We start from the raw sequence: 24,192 nt of genomic DNA on the forward strand, positions 1-24,192 counted from the left end.
AATGGGAAAACTGGATATCCACATGCAAAATAATTAAACTGAATGCCTATATTACACCATACACAAAAATCAACTTAAAATGGACTAAAGACTTAAAATTTAAGACCTGAAACTGTAAAACTCCTAGAAGTAAATATAGGGGAAAAGCTTCATGACATGGTTTGGCAATGAATTTATGGATATGATCTCTAAAGCATAGGCAAAAAAAAGCAAAAACAAGTGGAATAATGTCAAATTCAAAAGCTTTTGCATAGCAAAGTAAACACTCAACAGAGTGAAAAGGCAATGAATGGAATGGGACAAATATTAGTAAACCATATATCTGATAAGAAGTTAATTTCCAAAATACATTCAGAACTCCTACAATTCCATAGCCAAAAAAAAAAAAAATTAAAAATGGACAAAGGACTTCAGTAGACAATAATCCAAAAAAGACATGTGAATAACCAGTAAGGCCATTTGAAGGTGACTAACATCACTAATCATCAGACAAATGCAAATCAAAGCCACAACGAGAAATCACCTTGCAACCTGTTAAAATTAGTATATATGTAATAATGATATATCCACATACATACCATGTATACAGATATCATGTATAACACTATGTAAACATATGTACACATGCATATATACATAATACATGATATATATAATATAAACAATAAAAAGTAACAAGTATTAGGTTGTGGAGAAATTAGAACACTTACAAAAGAACTCTTAAAACTCAACAATAAGAAAACAAACAGCACAATTAAAAAATGGGCCAAAGACCTTAGCAGACACCTCAGGAAAAGGGATATAAAGATGGCAAATAAATACATGAAAAAAAAAAGTTCTATATCATATGTCATCAAGGAAATGCGATTAAAACAACAATGAGATATTATTACACACCTATTAGCATGCCCATTATCCAGAACACTATCAACACCAAATTTTGGCAAGGATGTAGAGCAACAGGAGCTCTTATTCACTCACTGTTGGTGGAAATGTAAATGTTGCAGCCCTTTTGGAAGACAGTTTGGTCATTTCTTAAGATGCTAAACATACTCTCACGATAGGAGGCAATGCTCTTTCTCCTTGCTATTTACCTAAAGGAGTTGAACATGTACATGTCTGTACAAAAATCTACATATGGCTTTTCATAGCAGTTTTATTCATAATTGGCAGAACTTGAAAGCAATCAAGATGTCCTTCAGTAGGTCGATATATGAATAAGCTATGGTACATCCAGACAATGGAATATTATTCAGTGTTAACAAGAAATGAACTATCAAGTCATGAAAAGACATAGTGGAAACTTAAATGCATATCACTAAGTGAAAGAAGCTAATCTGGGAAACCTACATACTATATGTTTCAAACTATATGACATCCAGGAATAGGCAAAATTACGGAGACAACAAAAAGGTCAGTGGTTGGCTGTAGTGGAGGACAGGAGGTAATAGGCAGAGCAAATAGGGTTTTTAAGACATTGAAAATGCTCTGAAAAATGTTACGATGATAGATAGAAGTCAAACATTTGTCCAAACCCATAGAATGTACAACACCAAAAGTGAAACCTAATGTCAACTACGGATTTGGGGTGATGATGATATGTCAATGTAAGCTCATCCTTGGTAAAAAATGTACCATTCTGGTTAGTGATGTGGATAATGGGGAAGGCTATGCATGTGTAGGACCAGGAAGTATATAGAAATATATGTACTTTCTTCTCAATTTTATTATAAACCTAAAACTGATTTTAAAAACTTAGGTCTTTAATACAATTTTTTTTAAGATTTTTTCTTTATTTATCTGACAGAGATCACAAGTAGGCAGAGAGGCAGGCAGAGAGAGAGGAGGAAGCAGAGCAGAGAGCCCGATGTGGGGCTCGATCCCAGGACCCTGGGATCATGACCTGAGCCGAAGACAGAGACTTAACCCACTGAGCCACCCAGGTGCCCCCTTTAATACAATTTTTTAAAGGATTTAATTTGTTTATTTGACACATAGAGAGAGAGCATGAGCAGAAAGAGCTGCAAGCAGAGGGAGAAGCAGGCTCCCTGCTGAGCAAGGAGCTGGATGTGGGGCTTGATCAAGAACCCTGGGACCATGACCTGAGCCAAAGGCAGACACACAACTGACTGAACCACCCAGGTGCCCCAGGCTTTTAATAACATTTTTTTTTTTAAATAAGGTAATAGGTTTGCCTCCCCTTCTTTCTCCTAGAACATTTAATTTAGAAAACTTATAATTGTAAGTACTCTCTCCTCTATTTGAAATGTACATAAATACTCAAGGTGCTTAAGATATGTGGGCACCTTGCTTTATGTTACAAAACTACCTCCTATCATAAAGATATGAGACTTTCTCCTCTGAATAATGCTGATGAGCTAATCTCAATTACTAGGTAAATCTAAATTAACTATGTGTGAGAAGTGGTGTTAAGTCATCTTACTTGAGGAGTACTTATTATTTATCTTGACAACAGGTATGTAATGGGTTGTTTCTGCTTGGTTATATAAAAGGTTGAGATTTATTCCTGTTTTTGTAATCTCAGCAGATTGCCTGTGATATGCATCATATTCTGATTTAATGCCTACTTAATAATAAAAGTGTTCTCTCTCTCTCTCTTACTTCTGTGGAGTGGTTTTCTGGGTTGAGAGATTTGTTTTAATTTTTTATTTTTTAAGTGATTTTATTTATTTACTTATGAGGGAGAGAGAGAGAGTGAGTATAAGCAGGGGAAGCTGTAGGCAGAGGGAGAAGCAGACTTCCCACTGAGCAGGGATCTCAATGTGGGATTCCATTCCAGGATCCTGAGACCCTGACCTGAGCCAAAGGCAGACACTTAAACAAATGAGCCACCCAGGTGTCCCTAGAGATTTGTTTTTAATTAGATTTCTCCAACACTACTCCCCTATAAAATGCTATAATTTAAATTATTTTGGTTTTTTTTTTTTGAAATCTAAGTTACTTTCAAAATCTCACTGGTAATAACATTGTGATAAAATATAACACTCATATTCATCTGAATTTCTAGTTCAAACAGCTTCCTAGAAAGAAATTGAGTCAAAGATTAAATTTTATTTAGCTCTTTATATATATACCAGAGTCTCATTTACTACATCTTCCTGAAATAGAGAAGTAAAACACACAAAAATCATGCAATAAATTTACATGGTATAATGGAGAGAATGTTCTCAGATATTAGAAAAAGATAATACTCTTACTTTTTATAAATGCTTACTTTCTTATTCTAAGAATTGAAAAGTATGTACATAGTAACAAAAATATTGACTAGATTAAACATTAAATCTCAATTGGTTCATTTTCTGAAATGAGTTTTTGCCTTAAAATTCTACTCTTCTCGCTTCCTCAAAGTGACCCTGAGTAGACAGAGAACCTTTTCAAATGTGTAGTAGAAGGGTGGACTGATGGTAACTTTTACAAAATAATAAATAGCAGGAGATTTTAATGCTGATTTTGATTTTATTTTATCAATTTTCCTAAAACTTTTCAAGTGAAGATCTAATACAGTTCTTGCTAAAAGTGCTGCTGTAACCAGGACTCAAATAAAAGCTCCAGGAAGCTATGCATTTTCATCTTACTGAGGGCTATTGATTCTTACCATTTTATTACAGAAAAGTCAATCATACTCAAAAGTGGAGACAACAGTTTAATGGGCTCTTATGTAATCAGCTTCTCATTCCACTTATACCCTACCCATTACTTACCTCAAAAGTAGTTTATTCGCTTATAAATATTTCAGCATATATCAAAAAGAAATCTTTTAACAATGTAATCATATTGTCATCTTACAATATTATTTTTTTCACATCCCATAATATTAAAAATAATTTATTAATCTAATTAACATCTTCCTGGCTATCTTTTCTAATTTTTTAAAATTTGTTCACATTAGAATCTATGTAAAGCCCACATATTTTATTTGATTAGTATATCACTTTTTATCTGCAGATTCTCCCTACCCCTTTTCTTCCCTTAAAGATGACTTGCTGAAGGATTCAGTTCATTTTTCTGTAATTTTTTTTGTGCACTCTAGATTTTTGCATTGCATCCATGTCCTATCAAATAACATGACACTCTGCTCCCTGTACAGCCTACATTTATGGTAGTTACATCCAGAAGATTGTTGAAACTCTGATTTGATATGTTAGGGCATTCTATATTCCACAAGGAGATATATAATGTCTGGTATGTGCGAGTATGTTTGTGTGTGTGAGAGTGTATATGTGTGTATGTGTAAGTATGTGTGAGTCAGCAGTCATTGATCATTATCTAAGATCATTTAATTCACTGGAGGTTAAAAAATTATGATATTCTAATTCTATAATTTCTGCTTTCATGTCTTAGCTAGAAGATGTCTATAAGAAGAAACTTTCTCACTTATTTGATTATGCTAATATACTATTCACAGAGAAAAATTTCACTTTCCTGTATAATTACTTGTCTACCACATTCCCAAGGTGATCAATGAACTTCTAGTTTTTATTTTATTTTTTGCTATTATTTTAAACTTACGTTTTAAGATTAATTGGAAGGGTTTTAATACATTGCAATCAACATTCTTGCTGATGTTCCAGGATAACTGCATTTGACCAATCAGAGCCTCCAGAAGGTTTCTGAGTCCTTTGACACAAATCTAGCAATCTGATAACTTCTTTGTTTTTTGGCATATTAAGATGTTTCAGGTTCAGTTTGTATGCTTCTTGCCCTTAATCTAGAATCAGTCATTTCCCCCAAGGAGCTCTGGTTCCCTTTGTGAGAAAAATATATTGGATGAACACAATCTGGATACTAAAGGTACTCATTGCAATTGGATGTGTGTCATTTAAATATTTTGATACTTATTCTTACTCCTTAATGGTATCTCACCCATTAATCAGAACCTTTGAAAATATTTTTAGGTATACTTGGTGTACTTTCTTTGTATTATTTCTCTACAAGTAAATATATAATACAGACAGAGATCTAGCAGGTCTCTATTTTTTCTGTATTGCAATCATTTTTAGAAAACAGAAGACAAAACACAATAAAGTATTAGAGCAAATAGCACAAATTCCTTAAAAAATCCAAGTCATGAATTCTTCCTAATAAGGCACATACCTAGGTAACTGAGGGCACCAATTTTAGTACTTTTTATGTCCAAGACATAGAGCAATTGTTCTTTAATACACTACTTGATTTAATTATCATTATAATCCTATTGTGAGGTAATGTTATTTTCCTTGTGTTCTAGTTACTGAATCAAAGCACTGAAGGTTAAGTAGTTTGTCCATCATTCTCTAGGAAGTCTTTTTTTTTTTTAAATAGTTGTTATACTGTTTAGAGATAAATACTACAAAGGGTAGTATAAATATCTGTTCATTAGCTGATGTATGAATGTCCAAATTTGATATCAGAAAGCCTCTTGTATTAATGACAGGATGAAGAAATGGGTTCTCAGAATAAATCATGTAAGTTGAAGGTATGATTGGCCATATGTAGGTCTGCTATATTGAAACTTGCAGGCTTAATAATGTAATAAGAAATGGAAGGTAGTAGTAGGCAACTACTACTGAAATGATACAACATTTTCCTTATATGATAATAGAGTAACAGAATTGGTTCTTGAGTACTAAAGTGGATTCTCCTCTAACTCTAAACTTCTCTTCTAACACTAAGATTTAAAAATAAGTAATAAAAATAAGCGCATAACAAACAAGTCACTGACTGTTTGTCTGGGAAGTCTCTGACCCGGTAGATTCCTTACTCCTTCAGGTTACTGAAAGCATCCTTTGTTAGGTCCACTTCAAAGGAAAAAGGCAGGGAAAGACACCAGAGACACATTATGGTGTATATTGAGTTCAGAAATTGTTTTTGAAGACCTGTTTTCTGGGATGATAATAATAAAATGAGAATGGTCTAAGCTGTTTGGCCATTTCTTTCTCCCAATGCCAGAATGCGGATCCATCTTCATGAGCTCAGAATGGACAATGTAGCTCTTGATTTGCCAGATACCTCCAGCCCCATATGTGAATGTCCATCTCACCAAATTCTCAAAACTGGCAATTATAACTATTTAATTATCTGCCTTTTCTTCTTCCAAAAATATTCACAAGAAAAAAATAAGAATATTCACAAGGATTATAATAATAAGGGAAAATGCTTATACAGACTGCTATATCAAGGAGAATCAGTGATATGTGAAATCAGCCTAAATTTGGAGAACTACTGATTCATAGCAACTAAACTGTCTGCACTCATTTTTTCTTACTATGAAAATAAATGGTTAATATATTCTTGTTGGAAAGTTTAAGAATCAGTTATGTAGGGCAGTAGTTTACAAAATCTGGTCTCCATACCAGTAACCTCAACATCACCTAGTAACTCATTATAAATGAAATTCTCAGGCCTCAGATGCCCAAAAATCTGTATTTGAATAAATCCCCATAAGTGATACTGATGTATGATAAATTCCGAGAATTACTCATATAGGTAGAGAATCTTGTGAGAATGTGTAAATCAAGTAGCTTATCAATTATCAACCCACAGAGAATCTCAAAGTACTAGTGACTGAATATTGTGATCTTTACCTGTTAAGAACACATGCTTTACACATACATAATGTGCGTGTAAGGCTTCAAACAGGATGTTCCCATTTGTTTTCATCACAATTACACAAGAAGAAATATGGCACTTGTAGTTAAAATGAAAATATCTTTTCCCTGCTATCATGGAAATATATGGGACAAGGTTTTTTGTTTTTTGTTTTAATCTAATTGCTAAGAAAATAAGTTTTAAAATGGGCATTTAAGTCTATTTTATTGTATAATTCCCCACAATATTTTTTAAAGAACATCTTGGAATTCATTTATAAAAAGAAGCAATTTATTAATTTCCCCTGCTGGGATCAGCTTTAAAAAAAGGTTAATATTGGCATTAACATTTTGTTCTGTGACTGTCAGTGCTCTTATCTATTTGTCTATAAGGCAATGGTGAACACTGTGAAACAGTATAATCATCCTAATTTAGTTGGCCATAAGGTCTTCCTGCTGAGAGAATCTGGAGTTGAAATACTACTATGAATTCCCTTTACTGTTAAAGACATATTTTAAACATCTAAGTTCCTGGGATATAGAATCCATTGTTTATTATGCCTAAAAGATCCCTCTGAGAAGTTCAGTACAGAAAGCTGGCAACCAGGAATGCCTCGGTGACTCAGTGGTTGAGTGTCCAACTCTTGGTTTTGGCTCAGGCCATTTTCTCAGGGTGGTGAGATCAAGCCCTGAATCAGGCTCCCTGCTCAGTGGGGATCTTGCTTGAGATTCTCTCTCCCTCTGTCCCTCCACTCCCTCTCTAAAGTTAAAAAAAAATGTTGGCAACCACTATATTGGGACACCGAAATATCAAACTAATCCCATGGAAAATGGGCCATACATATTGGATTCACTTTGCTTTGTTGTAAAATAACAAGACAATCAGATTCTTCAAAGGGATTAAATTAATGTATTTTTCTTCTTCTCCTTAAGACACATCTAGTTTCATCTTTCCTTGCTATATTTCTTCAACTTTACTCAGTTTATCAGGTTGATCCCTTTCCACCTTCTATTGACTCTTACCTTTGATTATTTGGGCCCAATCTAAATTTTCACTGAGGTTTGGAGTACCAAGATACCAGTCCCTCTATCTCATAATCCAAGTAGACACATGTTATATCTATCCTCCACCACATCTAACCACTTAAACAACTCAGTCATCAACTTGACTTTAGATTTCTAGCCTCCAGAACTGTGAGAGAAAAAAAAAATCTGTTAATTTAAGCTATCCAGTTTATTGTACTTTGTTATCGTAGTAGGAAACTTATACAGCATGCAAAACAGATCTCTAATTTAATCTCCCACTCCAAACAAGCCAGTTGCTCTCCATAATCCTGGTGTATGTTACCACCATCCACTCAATTATCTTTATTAAATACAATGAGAATCATCTTTGATGTTGCTTTCTCTCCCATAGTCATATTTTAACTAAGATCTATGCCATATTCTCATTAATACAACAAGTAGTTAAGGAACTGAATGTGCCTGACGCTATTCTAGGTAGCAGGAAATAAGGCAAGGGGTCCCTGCTCTTAAAACTTTATAAGGGAGGAGTCAAGATGGCGGAGAAGTAGCAGGCTGAGACTACTTCAGCTAGCCGGAGATCAGCTAGATAGCTTATCTAAAGATTGCAAACACCTGAAAATCCATCGGCAGATCAAAGAGAAGAAGAACAGCAATTCTGGAAACAGAAAAACAACCACTTTCTGAAAGGTAGGACCGGCGGAGAAGTGAATCCAAAGCGACAGGAAGATAGATCCCTGGGGGAGGGGCTGGCTCCCGGCAAGCAGCAGAGCAACGGAGCACAAAATCAGGACTTTTAAAAGTCTGTTCTGCTGAGGGACATCGCTCCAGAGGCTAAACCGGGGCGAAGCCCACGCGGGGTCAGCGTGGCCTCAGGTCCCGCAGGGTCACAGAAGGAGCGGGAGTGTCTGAGTGTCGCAGAGCTTGCGTGTATTGGAACGGGAAAGCCGGCTACAGAGACAGAGCCGACAGTAAGCTCACAGCTCGGTGTTACCTTGAACCGGTCGCAGGCTCCCTGAGCTAGGAGCGCGGTGGGAGGTCAGGCAGACGGGAGTAACTGGGCGCTGTTCTCTGAGGGCGCACTGAGGAGTGGGGCCCTGGGCTCTCGGCTCCTCCGGGCCGGAGACCAGGAGGCCGCCATTTGTATTCCCGTCCTCTGGAACTCTACGGAAAGCGCTCAGGGAACAAAAGCTCCTGAAAGCAAACCCAAGCGGATTACTCACCCCGGCCCCTGGTAAGGGTGGTGCAATTCTGCCTGGGGCAAAGACACTTGAGAATCACTACAACAGGCCCCTCCCCCAGAAGATCAACAAGAAATCCAGCCGAGACCAAGTTCACCTACCAAGGAGTGTGGTTTCAATACCAAGGAGAGCAGCAGAATTCCAGAGGAGGAGAAAGCAAAGCACGGAACTCATGGCTTTTTCCCTGTGATTTTTTTTAATCTTGCAGTTAATTTAATTTTTTTCTTTTTCATTTTTTGTTTTTTTTCTCGCCTTCTGATAAAATTTTTTTTAACTTTTACCTTTTTCTTTTTTAACGTTTTTTAACTATTTTATCTAATATATATATTTTTTCTTTTTTATATTTTTCTTTATTTGTTGTCTTTTTTTTAATTCTTTTCTTTTCTTTTTTTTTCTTTTTTCTTTTTTTTTTTTTCTTCCTTTTTGAAGCTCTTTTTATCCCCTTTCTCCCCCCTCACGATTTGGGATCTCTTCTAATTTGGTTAAAGCATATTTTCCTGGGGTTGTTGCCACTCTTTTAGTATTTTACTTGCTCCTTCATATACTCTTATCTGGACAAAACGACAAGACGGAAAAATTCAACACAAAAAAAAAGAACAAGAGGCAGTACTGAAGGCTAGGGACCTAATCAATACAGACATTGGTAATATGTCAGATCTAGAGTTCAGAATGACAATTCTCAAGGTTCTAGCTGGGCTCGAAAAAGGCATGGAAGATATTAGAGAAACCCTCTTGAGAGATATAAAAGCCCTTTCTGGAGAAATAAAAGAACTAAAATCTAACCAAGTTGAAATAAAAAAAGCTATTAATGAGGTGCAATCAAAAATGGAGGCTCTCACTGCTAGGATAAATGAGGCAGAAGAAAGAATTAGTGATATAGAAGACCAAATGACAGAGAATAAAGAAGCTGAGCAAAAGAGGGACAAACAGCTACTGGACCATGAGGGGAGAATTCGAGAGATAAGTGACACCATAAGATGAAACAACATTAGAATAATTGGGATTCCAGAAGAAGAAGAAAGAGAGAGGGGAGCAGAAGGTATACTGGAGAGAATTATTGGGGAGAAATTCCCCAATATGGCAAAGGGAACGAGCATCAAAATTCAGGAGGTTCAGAGAACGCCCCTCAAAATCAATAAGAATAGGCCCACACCCCGTCACCTAATAGTAAAATTTACAAGTCTCAGTGACAAAGAGAAAATCCTGAAAGCAGCCCGGGAAAAGAAGTCTGTAACATACAATGGTAAAAATATTAGATTGGCAGCTGACTTATCCACAGAGACCTGGCAGGCCAGAAAGAGCTGGCATGATATTTTCAGAGCACTAAACGAGAAAAACATGCAGCCAAGAATACTATATCCAGCCAGGCTATCATTGAAAATAGAAGGAGAGATTAAAAGCTTCCAGGACAAACAAAAACTGAAAGAATTTGCAAACACCAAACCAGCTCTACAGGAAATATTGAAAGGGGTCCTCTAAGCAAAGAGAGAGCCTAAAGTGGTAGATCAGAAAGGAACAGAGACCATATACAGTAACAGTCACCTTACAGGCAATACAATGGCACTAAATTCATATCTCTCAATAGTTACCCTGAATGTTAATGGGCTAAATGCCCCTGTCAAAAGACACAGGGTATCAGAATGGATAAAAAAAACAAAACCCATCTTTATGTTGCCTCCAAGAAACTCATTTTAAGCCCGAAGACACCTCCAGATTTAAAGTGAGGGGGTGGAAAAGAATTTACCATGCTAATGGACATCAGAAGAAAGCAGGAGTGGCAATCCTTATATCAGATCAATTAGATTTTAAGCCAAAGACTATAATAAGAGATGAGGAAGGACACTATATCATACTCAAAGGGTCTGTCCAACAAGAAGATCTGACAATTTTAAATATCTATGCCCCCAACGTGGGAGCAGCCAACTATATAAACCAATTAATAACAAAATCAAAGAAACACATAAACAATAATACAATAATAGTAGGGGACTTTAACACTCCCCTCACTGAAATGGACAGATCATCCAAGCAAAAGATCAGCAAGGAAATAAAGGCCTTAAACGACACACTGGACCAGATGGACATCACAGATATATTCAGAACATTTCATCCCAAAGCAACAGAATACACATTCTTCTCTAGTGCACATGGAACATTCTCCAGAATAGATCACATCCTTGGTCCTAAATCAGGACTCAACCGGTATCAAAAGATTGGGATCATTCCCTGCATATTTTCAGACCACAATGCTCTAAAGCTAGAACTCAACCACAAAAGGAAGTTTGGAAAGAACCCAAATACATGGAGACTAAACAGCATCCTTCTAAAGAATGAATGGGTCAACCAGGAAATTAAAGAAGAATTGAAAAAAATCATGGAAACAAATGATAATGAAAATACAACGGTTCAAAATCTGTGGACACAACAAAGGCAGTCCTGAGAGGAAAATATATAGCGGTACAAGCCTTTCTCAAGAAACAAGAAAGGTCTCAGGTACACAACCTAACCCTACACCTAAAGGTGCTGGAGAAAGAACAAGAAAGAAACCCTAAGCCCAGCAGGAGAAGAGAAATCATAAAGATCAGAGCAGAAATCAATGAAATAGAAACCAAAAAAACAATAGAACAAATCAACAAAACTAAGAGCTGGTTCTTTGAAAGAATTAATAAAATTGATAAACCCCTGGCCCGACTTATCAAAAAGAAAAGAGAAAGGACCCAAATAAATAAAATCATGAATGAAAGAGGAGAGATCACAACTAACACCAAAGAAATACAAACTATTATAAGAACATACTATGAGCAACTCTACGCCAACAAATTTGAGAATCTGGAAGAAATGGATGCCTTCCTAGAAACATATAAACTACCACAACTGAACCAGGAAGAAATAGAAAGCCTGAACAGACCCATAACCAGTAAGGAGATTGAAACAGTCATTAAAAATCTCCAAACAAACACAAGCCCAGGGCCAGATGGCTTCCCGGGGGAATTCTACCAAACATTTAAAGAAGAACTAATTCCTATTCTCCTGAAACTGTTCCAAAAAATAGAAATGGAAGGAAAACTTCCAAACTCATTTTATGAGGCCAGCATCACCTTGATCCCAAAACCAGACAAGGATCCCATCAAAAAAGAGAACTATAGACCTATATCCTTGATGAACACAGATGCGAAAATACTCAACAAAATACTAGCCAATAGGATTCAACAGTACATTAAAAGGATTATTCACCACGACCAAGTGGGATTTATTCCAGGGCTGCAAGGTTGGTTCAACATCCGCAAATCAGTCAATGTGATACAACACATCAATAAAAGAAAGAACAAGAACCATATGATACTCTCAATAGATGCTGAAAAAGCATTTGACAAAGTACAGCATCTGTTCCTGATCAAAACTCTTTAAAGTGTAGGGAAAGAGGGCACATACCACAATATCATCAAAGCCATCTATGAAAAACCCACCGCAAATATCATTCTCAATGGAGAAAAACTGAAAGCTTTTCCGCTAAGGTCAGGAACACGGCAGGGATGTCCATTATCACCACTGCTATTCAACATAGTACTAGAGGTCCTAGCCTCAGCAATCAGACAACAAAAGGAAATTAAAGGCATCCAAATCGGCAAAGAAGAAGTCAAATTATCACTCTTCGCAGATGATATGATACTATATGTGGAAAACCCAAAAGACTCCACTCCAAAACTGCTAGAACTTATACAGGAATTCAGTAAAGTGTCAGGATATAAAATCAATGCACAGAAATCAGTTGCATTTCTCTACACCAACAGCAAGACAGAAGAAAGAGAAATTAAGGAGTCAATCCCATTTACAATTGCACCCAAAACCATAAGATACCTAGGAATAAACCTAACCAAAGAGGCACAGAATCTATACTCAGAAAACTATAAAGTACTCATGAAAGAAATTGAGGAAGACACAAAGAAATGGAAAAATGTTCCATGCTCCTGGATTGGAAGAATAAATATTGTGAAAATGTCTCTGCTACCTAAAGCAATCTACACATTTAATGCAATTCCTATCAAAGTACCATCCATCTTTTTCAAAGAAATGGAACAAATAATGCTAAAATTTATATGGAACCAGAAAAGACCTCGAATAGCCAAAGGGATATTGAAAAAGAAAGCCAACGTAGGTGGCATCACAATTCCGGACTTCAAGCTCTATTATAAAGTTGTCATCATCAAGACAGCATGGTACTGGCACAAAAACAGACACATAGTTCAATGGAACAGAATAGAGAGCCCAGAAAGAGACCCTCAACTCTACAGTCAACTAATCTTCGACAAAGCAGGAAAGAATGTCCAATAAAAAAAAAAAAAAAACAGCCTCTTCAATAAATGGTGCTGGGAAAATTGGACAGCCACATGCAGAAAAATGAAATTGGACCATTTCCTTACACCACACACAAAAATAGACTCAAAATGGATGAAGGACCTCAATGTGTGAAAGGAATCCATCAAAATCCTTGAGGAGAACACAGGCAGCAACCTCTTCGACCTCAGCCGCAGCAACATCTTCCTAGGAACAACGCCAAAGGCAAGAGAAGCAAGGGCAAAAATGAACTATTGGGATTTCATCAAGATCAAAAGCTTTTGCACAGCAAAGGAAACAGTTAACAAAATCAAAAGACAACTGACAGAATGGGAGAAGATATTTGCAAACGACATATCAGATAAAGGACTAGTGTCCAGAATCTATAAAGAACTTAGCAAACTCAACACCCAAAGAACAAATAATCCAATCAAGAAATGGGCAGAGGACATGAACAGACATTTCTGCAAAGAAGACATCCAGATGGCCAACAGACACATGAAAAAGTGCTCCATATCACTCAGCATCAGGGAAATACAAATCAAAACCACAATGAGATATCACCTCACACCAGTCAGAATGGCTAAAATCAACAAGTCAGGAAATGACAGATACTGGCAAGGATGTGGAGAAAGGGGAACCCTCCTACACTGTTGGTGGGAATGCAAGCTGGTGCAGCCACTCTGGAAAACAGCATGGAGGTTCCTCAAAATGTTGAAAATAGAACTGCCCTATGACCCAGCAATTGCACTATTGGGTATTTACCCTAAAGATACAAACGTAGTGATCCAAAGGGGCACGTGCACCCGAATGTTTATAGCAGCAATGTCCACAATAGCCAAACTATGGAAAGAACCTAGATGTCCATCAACAGATGAATGGATCAAGAAGATATGGTATATATACACAATGGAATACTATGCAGCCATCAAAAGAAATGAAATCTTGCATTTTGTGACAACATGGATGGAACTAGAGCGTATCATGCTTAGTGAAATAAGTCAAGCAGAGAAAGACAACTATCATATGATCTCCCTGATATGAGGAAGTGGTGATGCAACATGGGGGCTTAAGTGGATAGGAGAAGAATAAATGAAACAAGATGGGATTGGGAGGGAGACAAACCATAAGTGACTCTTAATCTCACAAAACAAACTGAGGGTTGCTGGGGGGAGGGGGTGTGGGAGAAGGGGGTGGGATTATGGACATTGGGGAGGGTATGTGCTTTGGTGAGTGCTGTGGCACTCACCAGTGTGTAAACCTGGTGATTCACAGACCTGTACCCCTGGGGATAAAAATATATGTTTATAAAAAATAAAAAATTTAAAAAAACACACAAAAAACTTTATATTCAGGAGGAGTGAACAAAATCAAGTATGAGTAACCAACAACTACCAAAACAACAACAACCAAAATCAAGTATGAATAAACAACATGTTTATTTCACAAATAAACATGAAAATATGAGATGACAATGAATGATAGCATTTAAAACATAGTGCTGTGATAAGACCATGTGTAATAGAAAGTGGCAATGAAATACTGTAGGAGTGACAACAGTAAGACACACTGGGATAAAAGTGTCACAGTAAGTACAAAGGTACTGAGGTTGAAATAATCTTGGCTTTTAAGGAAAAGGGAACATGGCTGGGAATAAAATAGAACAAGCAAATGGGGCAGAGTGGCCATGTGCTGATAAGGGACCAGATTATGCCCTTAGTTTCCACAAGAAACTATATTTTTTCTGTGTACATTGGGTGATAGCCTGAAGAGCTTCTTTTCTTATCACCCCCATTACCTAGTTCAAATCACCATTATTCTCTCTTTGTTAATTATCTTAACAATTATTTAACTAGTTCCCTCTTTCTTCTCTTTCATCCCTTCCAAGCTCTGCATGACAACTATAGTGATATTTAAATTCACAAATCATACATGTATTGTCTCTCTTCTCCTTAAAATCCCTCAGTGACTTCTTATTGTGTTTTGAATAAATTCGAACACCTTACTGTGACTGGGGTAAAGGTCAAGAGAATTAACGGGTATTAACCACTAAAAGCAGTGCTTGGCATACATGCAGGACTCAGAGAATGTGAATTAAATGTCTTTCTACACAAATATAACATGGCATTTTTCTCCATGTCTGGACCAACTCCTCTTTTTCTTTCCTAGAATGTTTTGTCAAAGTTACAAATGAAACTATGAAAGACAACTGTGATACCTGGGTTACAAACTCACATATTCACAGGATCCAGAACAACAATGAAAAATGAACTGGGTTGGGCTGTAGGGAAACATAAAGGGGACAGTGGAGACTGGAAAGTTGGAAGATAAAGACAGAATCAAAAGGAGATTGCTACTGTTTAGTTCCAACTGAGTGTTCCCATGTTGGGCAGTTATGCCATGGTTGAGAGATTTTTTAATTTTTTTCTAAAGGAAGTCAGAAATCAAACTTTTATAAGAAATATCTAAATCTGAATTTTTAAATACTGGCATTTAATAAGATTTTTAACTGTACAGGCACAGAAGAACCCATCCATATATCCAGCAGTTGGCTGCTAGTTTGAGGCTTTTACTATTATGGAAGGGGGGGGTACCCAACAATAAGTTTTGATGAGGATATGAGAGATTTAGATCATCTAATTTTGTTTAGGAGAAGAGAGCCAAGGTCTTGAACTATATACCAAATCATTTTGCTTCATTTTTCTCAATAAAAATAATAAATTCTCATACATGTATAGGCCAGTTAACTGTTCTAAAAGTGTTACACATATTAATACTTAAAACTACCCTGAGAGATGGGTACTATTTTGATCTCTTTACTGATAAAGAAACAGAAAATCAGGTAAACTAAGGGTATGCCCAAGATCTCACTTCTAGGAAGAGATAGAAAAAGGCTGGAGGGAGTGTACCATGAGGGAGAAGAGCACTAAAGAGGAAGGAGATGAGACTGATGAGGCACCAGGTAGTTTTGCCTGGGATCTGCTTTACACAGCATCCACTGATGATTATTAGTCCCAGCAGACCATTTCTAAGAATTGCAAAACATCACATAATGGGCCTGTCCTAGCTTTAATAGTAAATAGGCCAGCTTGTTATGCAAATGCTTATATATATTGTCATCTTTCTTCCCCCATCTTCATGCTTTCCACATCAGCCCATCTGTTCTATCACCCTCTCCCCATACAAGGGTGTTACTCCATCCCCAAGGAGCACAGCCACCAACACTGAAGCAGAAGAATGCAATGACATAATGGTGATTTTTTTTTAATCAAATTTACACGTAAAATGCATTGCCAGCAAGAACTCTTGTCAGGTCACAGCTGTTTCACAGTGAGTCATCCATCACTCTGAAAACTATCCCACATGGACCAAAGCAATGAAATCCCACGCACCAGGGAATAAATAAATTTATGCTAACTCAAGAATGTCTTCCATCAAATGTTTGCAAGAAACATTTACACTAGTTAGGTGAAAAGAATGCAGCATTGCTGCATCAACACACTATAAGTATTTTTTAATGAAACTCTAAGAATATGAGAAATTTGAAAATGAATAATTACCTCTGTAAAGAGAGTACTGCATTCTACCAGAGCTTTGGAAATTTATACTTTTTTTTTTTTTTGCCAAACACGAAAAATATTCAAGAAGTTCAATTGTTTTTAATAGGACCCACCAATAGACCCTCAATAGGCCCAGGAGGAGAAACATAACTGTTACATAGTAACATTTGAATTTGGTCCAAAACTTCTGACAATCCTAGAATATATCCTCCAATTGCCTGTGATAGAGCCTGAAATTTCTATTCTTTTGGGATAATGTAAAATGTCCATGAAAAATAATAACTGGTCATGAAATATATATGCATTCTCTTGCAAAAATGAATGGAGAGCTTGGGTAACTATGCATTGGACACATTGCCAAAAGGAGACAGGACATCACCAAGAGAAAAACAAGATGCCAAATAAAACTTATCCTCTCTGGTAAATTTGACCAGGCTAGTCATGCTGCTCCATTTCCTTGGAAAATGAAATAAGAAATGCAAAAAGAGAGGAAAAAAATAGAAAAGGCATTGACTAAAACCAAATCAAACCAAATCAAAAGAACCAACCAATCAAGTAAACAAACACAAAAATAGAACAAAACTAAAACATCAAGTATTTTAAACACAAATACAAAACACAAACACAAACACAAAAATAGAACAAAACTCAAAACATCATGTATTTTAACTGCTTGACTTGGAAAGCACATGCTACCAATTTCTCTTGTAAGGTAACTGTGTAGATCGAATTTGTCCTTGATTTTGAAACTAGGAGGCTTATCTGAAAGTTTTCAGGAGATGAGTACTTATTTCTCTATTATCTTCCTATACTTTCTCTATCAAATACTGATTAAGGCTCTTGTTGAATTCATCCCAGAAGGTAGATTCACTATCTTCTCTGGTACACTTTATGTTGTTAAATGATCCTTTTTAAAATGTAGTCTTGGGGCGCCTGGGTGGCTCAGTGGTTAAGCCTCTGCCTTCAGCTCAGGTCATGATCTCAGGGTCCTGGGATCCAGCCCCGCACTGGGCTCTCTGCTTGGCAGGGAGCCTGCTTACCCCTCTCTCTCTGCCTGTCTCTCTGCCTACTTGTGATCTCTCTCTCTCTCTCAATCTCTGTCAAATTAAAAAAAAAAAAAAAAGGTAGTCTTAGTCTCATACTTCTCCTTATTAATTCTGAAGCCACGGAGAATAAACAATTAGAAAATAATGCTTTCGGCCTCACTAGTCAGAAAGATGCCTCACAACAGTGGCATCTTCCTATTCATCCAGGAACCTTCCTATTCATCCAGCACAATGTTTATGTTTAATAACTTCAAGCAGCGCTTTATCAGCAGAAATACAATGTAAGCCACCTATGTAATTTAGAATTTTCGGGTAGCCACATTAAAAAGTAAAATATGTCCATTAGTCTATTATTAACATTTTAAATGTCAATTTTACATGAAATACTTTATAACTAACACTACTCAAACTACTTTATGTGTTTTATTTAAACCAATTTATCCAAACCATTATTATTTCAACAGGTAGTTATTATAAAAATGTATCGAGTTGATATCTTCTTTTTTTCATACTAAGTCTTCAAATCTAGTTTTTGTTTTATACGTACAGCTTATTTCAATTGCATGCTATATCTTCAATGGCTAAAGTGAAGTGCAGGCCTATGAAAGCAACGAAGTTGTGCTTAATGGAAAAACACTTTTAAATAACTAATTTTTAAATGCAAATTTATTATAATTAAATAAATAGAAAATTAACTTTCTTGGTTGCTATATACGTAAGTTTTCAATAGATACTTGATGGCTACCACAATGAATAGCACAATTCTAAAAGATTGAGTCTTTGAAGGAGTCGTAAATATATTAACATCTCCCACTAGCCTTAAAGGAAAAAATTGAGGAAGAAAATTCTAAGTCAAATCCAAACCATAACCAAAATGAAGCACTTCTGTGGAAGAAAATATCTTTCAGGACAAAAATCCTTCTATATGTCCAAGCTGACATATAGAATGAACACTACACCAGCTTTTGATTTAGACTATATGAGAATGTTAGTGCCTCCATTTATCAACTGAAGTGTCAATATTGGTAATGGAAAGCTTTGATTTTGAAAACCAAACTAGACCTACATGTTCTACGTCTGACACTGGATTAAAATCAAAACAAATTTATTTATAAATGATAATAAAAACACCAATATATTTATCATTAAAATAGATGGCTAGAATAAGTTATAGTATCATTTATAATGCCCAAATTTTTAGGTTATTCATATAACAATTTACCTAGTGTGATGTTCAAAGTTTGAAGACAGCCATGTATGTAGAAAACTGATTCATTGACTTAATAATATTGATTCTTCTACTACATTGAGAAATAAATATATAAGTTTGTGTTCAGTTAAAGGGTATAAAGGTTTTTCTTAGAACCACCATATATTGAGTCTGGTTAGTCCTTCCATTGCGAATTAAAAATAAAAAATCATGGTTTGGCCAGAGAAAAGATAAACTTTATGACTTAAATATTTTCCTAGAACACATCAACTTAAATGTTTAGGAAAATACATTCGCTATTATTGTAACCCAGATATTTCTTTCCCCTCTACATACAAGCCTCCTATATCTGCTTACCCATCCACATTCTCAGCTGATAGTATTGTTTTTAACTTAATTTAAGAAACTGAAGCAATATGAAAAATTTCAATAGCTCTGACCAATGAGTACCTACTCATTTACTCGCATTTGTACCCTCTTACTCTATGTGAACAGCTTGTGCTCCAAATGAATGCTGACCTTTTCACTTTTACATTAGATTCCATCTTCCTTTGCCTACTCCCCATCAATTTCTTCACTTTATTATTAATTTTCTTCTTACTAGTAATAAAGTTTCATTAAACTATATACAATATCTTCTCCCATCTTAAAACAAAATCTCTCTTGATACAAGCACCCCTATAGCTATTTCCCTATGTCACTGATCTCTTTTATGTAACCCCCACAAAGTTCTCTAGCCTCACTGTAAATCCTCTCCTATTCTCTCCAACAGTCTAAAGCTCAACTAAATGAATTTTACTGCATCACTTCCCTGAAACTATTCTTTCTTGTTAGTGACCTCTATATTGATAAATCTAATGATCAGTCTCAGTTAATCTTTCTTAGACTATTTATCTTTTCTAAAACATTTCTTCTTTCAGAAAAACCTTGATCTCCTACTTTTCCTTCTACCTCAAAAATTCCTTTACTGATTTCTCTACTTTTCCTTACTCTATAAACAAAGTCACACAGCAGGACTGAATCAATGGAATTCTAACTGAACATTAGGATTTGGTCCTTAGAAGTATTTTACAGTTACTTGCAAGATTTCATTGGAGTTTCAGTACTTTGAATATTACTTTTTGTGGGCAATACTTGCCTTTATAGTTACAGCCTGGAAGTTTTTCCTAGCTCTAGGCTCATACATCCAGCTGACAGAATGGTGTCTCTGGTTGGATGTCTTAACTTAACTTAGGCATCATAATTTAAAACCAGACTCCTTGTTTTCTTCCTGAGCTGTTTCCCATGTTTTTAATGACTAATCATTCATCTATCTGTTCAGATCAATAACTTCAGAGTAATACCCTACTCCGCTTTCGGTACTGCCCTGTATCCAAGTTGTTGATTTATTTTGCATTTATTTGATTATTAAAGAGGTGACTATGTTTCCAAATATATATTTATTTTATATTTTATCTATTAAATGACTGTTTACACATTTGATCCATTTTCTTTTTGGAGTATTACCCTTTTAGTTATTCTTTATTGGTATGTACTACTAGTTCTTTTTGTCCAGAATAGAAATTGCTTTATTATATTTATCTAGGGTTTATAAACAGAATAGTGTCATTGTTTAAAAAAGATGAATAATACATAAACATAGAGCAAAGTGAATATGATCTTAAATCCTACCACCCAAGAAAAACACCACTGATATTTCAGTGATCATCTTTTTTATATCTTTTGATAAATATAAATATAAATTTAATAATAGAACTATAGCACATGTGCAATCTTTTTATTTCATTTATGTGTTTCCAGTGGCCACCTTTGCCTAAAGCAATTTTTTATTTTCTTACTTTCCCTTTTCTTACTCCCTTCCTCATATCATCTCCTCCTGAAAGACTTATACCATCTCCCACTGCAGGTATCCAGTATGAACAACCCATTGAGTATTATTACATTAATCCTTAGGCCAACATAATTAAGCCTCACTAAGGCTTATATAATCTCTTTCTCTCTCCTCCATGCCCCACCTCCACAGATTTTTAGCAATAATTGATTTCATCAAATATACAAAAAAAAAAAAGAGGTATATTCAGAGACAATCTCTGTCTTGTTTTCCCTCCATCCCACTTGGTTCACCTTTTGCCTCATTCCCTTCCCTTTTAAACTGTAAACAAATATATTAATATAGCATTCCTTTCTTACTTCTTCTCTTAGACTAATGGTAGTATACTTTTCTCCAACTTGCATTTTTTTCACCTAAAAAAGCTGTTCTTGACACCACTATGTATTATGTAGTACCTCCTTTCTATTAAAAGGAGTCTAAAACTCCATTGTGTGGATGTATTCTAATTAATTCAACCATTTCTTTGTTGATGCACTTTTGGCAGTAATTGGCTTCATTCATATGTCTCTTAATATTTGTACAGTGTATTATGCTGATAGATTCCTGGAAATGGGGTTGGTACATCAATAAGTAAACTCATATAAATTTTCTGTATGTCACATACCACATTTCTACCAACAACACATGAAAAAACTTATTTTAATATATTTTTGGCAGGTACTGTTTTGCAAAATATACCAAATACCTCAGTGTAGTGTCACTTATTACCATGAGTGTCAGTGGGCTCACTTTAATATGTTCAAGGCCCATTCATATTTTTTTCCTAATGAACTGTCTGTTGCCTATTTTTCTATCAGGATGTTTTCCTTATTTTCCTGCCCCCTGATTCTTCATACAAAGTTATAAATATCACTGGCTTTTTGCTCCTCTCAGTGACTGGACTCCATCAACTTATACCTTATAGTTTTGGGGATTTGTCTTCTAATTTGTATGTTTGTGAACTTTTTATTTTGATATAATTTCAGATTTATAGAAAAGTTGCTAAAATAGCATAAGGAATTCCCATATACCTTTACCTAGATCATCAGTTGACCCCATACACTTGCTTTCTCTTTCCATATATATAATTACACACAAAAACAAATGCACACAACTTCAGTATATATTTCTTAAGAATGAAGAAATTCCTCTGTATAGCTATAATTATAAAAAATCAGAAAATATAACATTGACCTAATGCTCTTATCTAATCCACAGTTCATATTTAAATTTTGTCAACTGTCCTAATATCTACTTCCTTTTTCCCATTGCAGAATCCAGTCCAGAATCATGCATGGCAGATAGGTGTCATGTCTCTTTAATCTCACTTAATCTTGTACAACTTTAGGGTCTTTCTTTGTTTTTCTTGATCTTAACACTTTTTGAAGAGTGTATGCCAGTTATTTTGTGCGATGTCCCTCCATTTAATGTTTCTGACATTTCCTTGTTAGATTCATCTTATGCATGTTTAGCAAAAATACCACAGAAAATATGCATCTTCAGCATCAGGAGAAGTATGAAGTTGGTTTGCTCTAATATTGAAGTTGTTACCTTACATATTTAAGAAGTATCCACTAGGTTTCTTCACTGTAATATTTCTTCCCCCCATGTAATTAATAAGTTATTTTGGCAGATATGTAGTATATAAATACCCTGTTTCTCCCCAAAAGCTAGTAAAAGACTAGCTTTTACCCACTAGTCTTAGCAACCACTGATGATTTTCTAATTGACTTATTTCTTTTATATTTATTAGTTGGCACTCTGTTATAGGAAAAGCTTTCTTTTACCACCCCTTTATTTAATTATTTGTGTCCTTATTTATATTAGCAAAGACATGGATTCTTATTTTATAATCATCTCCATCATTATTTCAATTTATCCTTAAATAATCCCGTATTTGCCCAAAGGGAGACAATTAAGCTAGCTTCTTTGCCTTTAATTATATCCCCATCATTCTTTTAACATTTTATTACCTTCTAACACAGTAAGATGTTCCTGATTCATCTTTTATCTTCCATGACCCAAACATGATTCTTTTTTTTCTCCAAAGTGCCTTCTGGTGACAAGAGACCTACCTGCTTAGGCAAGAACTGCAGAGAAGTTCTTGAGCACCTTGGCAGGGACTATAGATATTTTGCAAAGAGGTCCCATTTGAGCTTAACCTTCTGAGAGCTCCTATGGGAGAGTAAAATGAAAAAGTTAAGTTAGGTGAATTGGGGAAGAAAATAGATTTTCCTGCCCAAACTGGGAAATGATGCTGGTTCTCTTAGTTTTTTAAGAACTCCAGAAAATTTGCTAGATTTTTATTATCATATTTTACAATTCTTTTATTTTAATTATTTTTATATTTCCATCTCTCATTTTGTGAATTATTTTTAGATATTTAAAAATATAATTCTATTGGGGCACCTGGGTGGCTCAGAAGGTTAAGAGTCCAACTTTGGTTTTGGCTCTGTGCTCAGCTGAGAGTCTGCTTGATATTTTGTCCTCTCCCTCTGCCCCTCCACTGACTCATGCTTTCCCTCTCTCTCTAAAGTAAATAAATAAATCTTTAAAAAATAATGATTCTTTTTTTTCTACTTTTCCCTACATATTTGTTATTCAACTTTTTTATCATTTTTGTGGACTGGGTTATATTAAGCCACCCCTCTCACCAAGAATAACTGCTGAATCTGTGTAAAACATTTTAAAAAATCTGTTTGAAGGCAGTAGAAAAACTAAGAAACCAAAAAGGACCAGAGAATCAAATGTTCCAGAGAGGACAAACATGTAGCTGAAGGAATTCAATATTCTACTCTTTACTTAATTTTCCAATCTATAAAACATAGCTGAGAGATGGAGAAGTTGAGCATAAAATAGTAGCTAAGAAGCTGAAAAGCTGAAGAGAGCTTTCAGAAATCTCATAAGGTCACCAGAACAAAAGTTAGAGATTAAAAATCACAAGGAAGATGGACAAGGGTAAACAGCTCAGGATTCCACTGACAGCACTAGGAATTTGCATCTCTGAGAGACACGGAAAATCAGATATAAAACAGCCTTCACAAATATTGAAATATGTGTTTGAATTAGGTCACTACCCCCTTGATTTAGGAGTATCAACTCCTTTATTAACTTTCTGCCAACAAAAGGAAATCTTATGTGGAGAATTATAACATCATCAGAACCTCAAATTATCTTTACAAGAATTGGTAATCAGTGTTTTTCATTCTAGCAAACAATTTTGGCATACTAGATGAAATACCAAATCACCAAAACAAACAAACAAACAAACCAAAAAAAGCATAATGTAAAAATAAACTGATTCAGACATTGGATTTAAT

At 35.5% G+C, this 24,192-nt stretch overlaps 1 long non-coding RNA gene across 1 annotated transcript in view; it reads right to left on the reverse strand.

Moving 5' to 3' along the window:
• LOC116569119 overlaps positions 1-22,995 on the reverse strand; it is a 72,757-nt gene extending 49,762 nt beyond the window's left edge. Inside the window, exon 1 of the long non-coding RNA XR_004276856.1 lies at positions 22,948-22,995. This is a non-coding gene — a long non-coding RNA (uncharacterized LOC116569119). The remainder of the gene's footprint in view (positions 1-22,947) is intronic.
• Positions 22,996-24,192: the final 1,197 nt, after the last annotated feature.

Source organism: Mustela erminea, chromosome 11 (genome assembly GCF_009829155.1).
Source record: "Mustela erminea isolate mMusErm1 chromosome 11, mMusErm1.Pri, whole genome shotgun sequence".
In the NCBI taxonomy this organism is placed as follows: domain Eukaryota; kingdom Metazoa; phylum Chordata; class Mammalia; order Carnivora; family Mustelidae; genus Mustela; species Mustela erminea.